This window comes from Budorcas taxicolor, chromosome 8, assembly GCF_023091745.1.
Source record: "Budorcas taxicolor isolate Tak-1 chromosome 8, Takin1.1, whole genome shotgun sequence".
Lineage (NCBI taxonomy): Eukaryota > Metazoa > Chordata > Mammalia > Artiodactyla > Bovidae > Budorcas > Budorcas taxicolor.
Genome location: NC_068917.1, coordinates 10,631,548 through 10,634,141, shown reverse-complemented (window position 1 = coordinate 10,634,141; position 2,594 = coordinate 10,631,548).

The following is a 2,594-nucleotide window of genomic DNA, read 5'->3' as shown; positions in this document are numbered from 1 at the left end:
CTTTTGAATACCTATCGCAGTAGAAAGTGAAGTTAATTTTTTTTTCCATTCGCTTCTGTTTTTCCATCGTTTTATTTCTTCCAGTGGACTTATGTAGCAGGTGTGATTATCTGTAGAGCTCTAGGGAATATTCCTAAGATTGCAGACTGTCTGCTGCACGTGAAGCCTGGGAGGCAACTTCTGGTGAAGTTGGCATCATTTCCTCGTTTAAAGGGAGTTTAGGTTTCAGGATTGCCGTTGGTCCCTTCGTAGCAGGTAAGTTTCTAGTTGAAGCTAACGTTTTTGAGATTTTTATAATAAAGAATTGAATTATTCAGCGTTTGTCAAGGGTAGTTGACTTGAAGCCTGGACAGGCGTGGCAGGTGTGGAACTCCAGGTAAGGAGTTGGTGGTTGAGGCACGGTGGCAGGCTGCTGTCCCCAGAAAGCTGGAACCACCCAGCTGCCCAGCTCCACACTGTTCCTGCCAGGAAGGGAGCAAGGGCGTCCCTTCCACTGGCCTGCTGTGCTTCTGGCCAGTTCTATTAGCTGTGTTCAGACATTTGATTGAACTCAGAGGTTATTTTCAGCTTTGCGCTTTGTTTGTTTCTCAAGAAAGGCAGATGTTTTTCTGGTGACTGGCTTGAACGCCGAGTGGCACTTAGCCCCATTCCCCCAGCGCAATGGTCTGTCTCCCTTTTCCCCCAGGCATTGCTGAAGTTTGGGCCGTGCCCACCCAGTGACTCCCTGAGGCTCAGCACAGAGCCCGAGAATCCCTTTTGGAGGGCATGATAGAACTTTCCAGAAGCCGGGCTCTTGGTGAATATAGTGCACAGTCTATTTTGCTTCGGCTCTTTATGTAGTGAGTCACCGAAAGAGGTTTGTTCCAGCAATAACTGGGTTCACACTGCTCCACTCATACCCACGCTGATTCTGGTCGTGTGGCCGCTGCTGGCCGTTTGATAACAGACTGATGGTTAGTTTGACAATAGACTTGGGGTTCGTGGAGGTTTCAGGTCCTCAGTTTATTTGAGACTAAAACCAGTCACCACACTGACCCAAAGTTACTTGCCACTCGGGAGCACGGCTGTAAGCCAGACTCAACAGATTTTCCAGGTATTTGTAATTTAAGCATCAAAACTTAGTCTTGATATTCCAAGGAAGGTTGTTAAGATTTGTATGTTGAAACCTATTAGTTCTGCTAAAGTTCACATCGGACATGGGACAAGCTGGTGGCAAACCTTGGTCTGAGGATGCACTGGAAGATTCTCTCCTCGCTCAGCCGTGGTCTGTGGGGCTTTCTGAACCTCTGGGTGGTGTGGGTCCCTCCCAGCTGTAAAGCTGTTGGGGGTCTTGGCCTTGGCACACACTCCTAAGCTCTTTGGAAGAACATTTGCCTTCTAAATGTTTCTCTACTATTGATATAATTGCCAGATAAATACAGGATGTACAGTTAAATTTGAATTTCAGATAAATTTTCTTCCAGTATAATTATATCCCAAATATCACACAGGACATATTTATACTTTAAAAAGGTGTTCTGGGACTTCCCTAATGGTCCAGTGGTTAAGAATCTGCCTGCCAGTGTAGGGGACACAGGTTCCATTCCTGGTCTGGGAAGATCCCACATACTCGGAGCAACTAAGCCCGCATGCCTAGAGCCCTTGCACCTCAACAAAGAGTAACCCTCCCTCCCTCACTGCAGCTAGAGAAGGCACAGGCATAGCATCTCCGGAGACCCAGCATAGGCCAAAAACCAGGTTTTTCAAAAAGGACTTCTGAATTCAAGTTGGGCATCCCGTACTTTAAGTCTCTAAACCTGTCAGCCCTACCCTCTACTCTGCACCTTAATTATATGTCTAGCATCCTTGGTATAATCTACTTGGTTCCTACTTCCAGTGAGAAATTTTAAGTTGTCCTCACAGGAGTTTCCGACAAATCTGAATCTAGGGCTATAATTCAAGAAGCTCACAGAGCCCAACCCCATTTGGGCAGCTTTCTGGAGTTGTAACTAAGACCTGCACCCATAAACACACCCACCCTTCCCTGGGAAACTGCTCCGAAGCCCCCATCTTCTATTTACTGGGCCCCTTCTCTGGGGCTGGGGTGTAGCGGAAGGAGGAGGAGGAAGAGTGGCTGGATGTCTGATAATTAACAGGCATTCTAGGTTCTTAGTTTGGGGAACAGCTCTAAGGCTGATTCTTAAACTTTAGTGAACTGCCTGAAGGTTCCAGATTACTAGGACCATGCTTTCTCATAGTTTTTTCCTCGTCATGTATGGATGTGAGAGTTGGACCATGAAGAAGGCTGAGCGCCAAAGAATTGATGCTTTTAAACTGTGGTGTTGGAGAATACTTGGACTGCAAGGAGATCAAACTAATCAATCCTAAAGGAAATCAATCCTGAATATTCATTGGAAGGACTGATGCTGAAGCTGAAACTCCCAATACTGTGGCCACCTGACTCACTGGAAAAGATCCTGATGCTGGGAAAGACTGAAGGCAGGAGAAGGGGACGACAGAGGATGAGATGGTTGGATGTCATCACCAACTCAGTGGACAAGAGTTTGAGCAAGATCCAGGAGTTGGTGATGAACAGGGAAGCCTGGTGTGCTGCA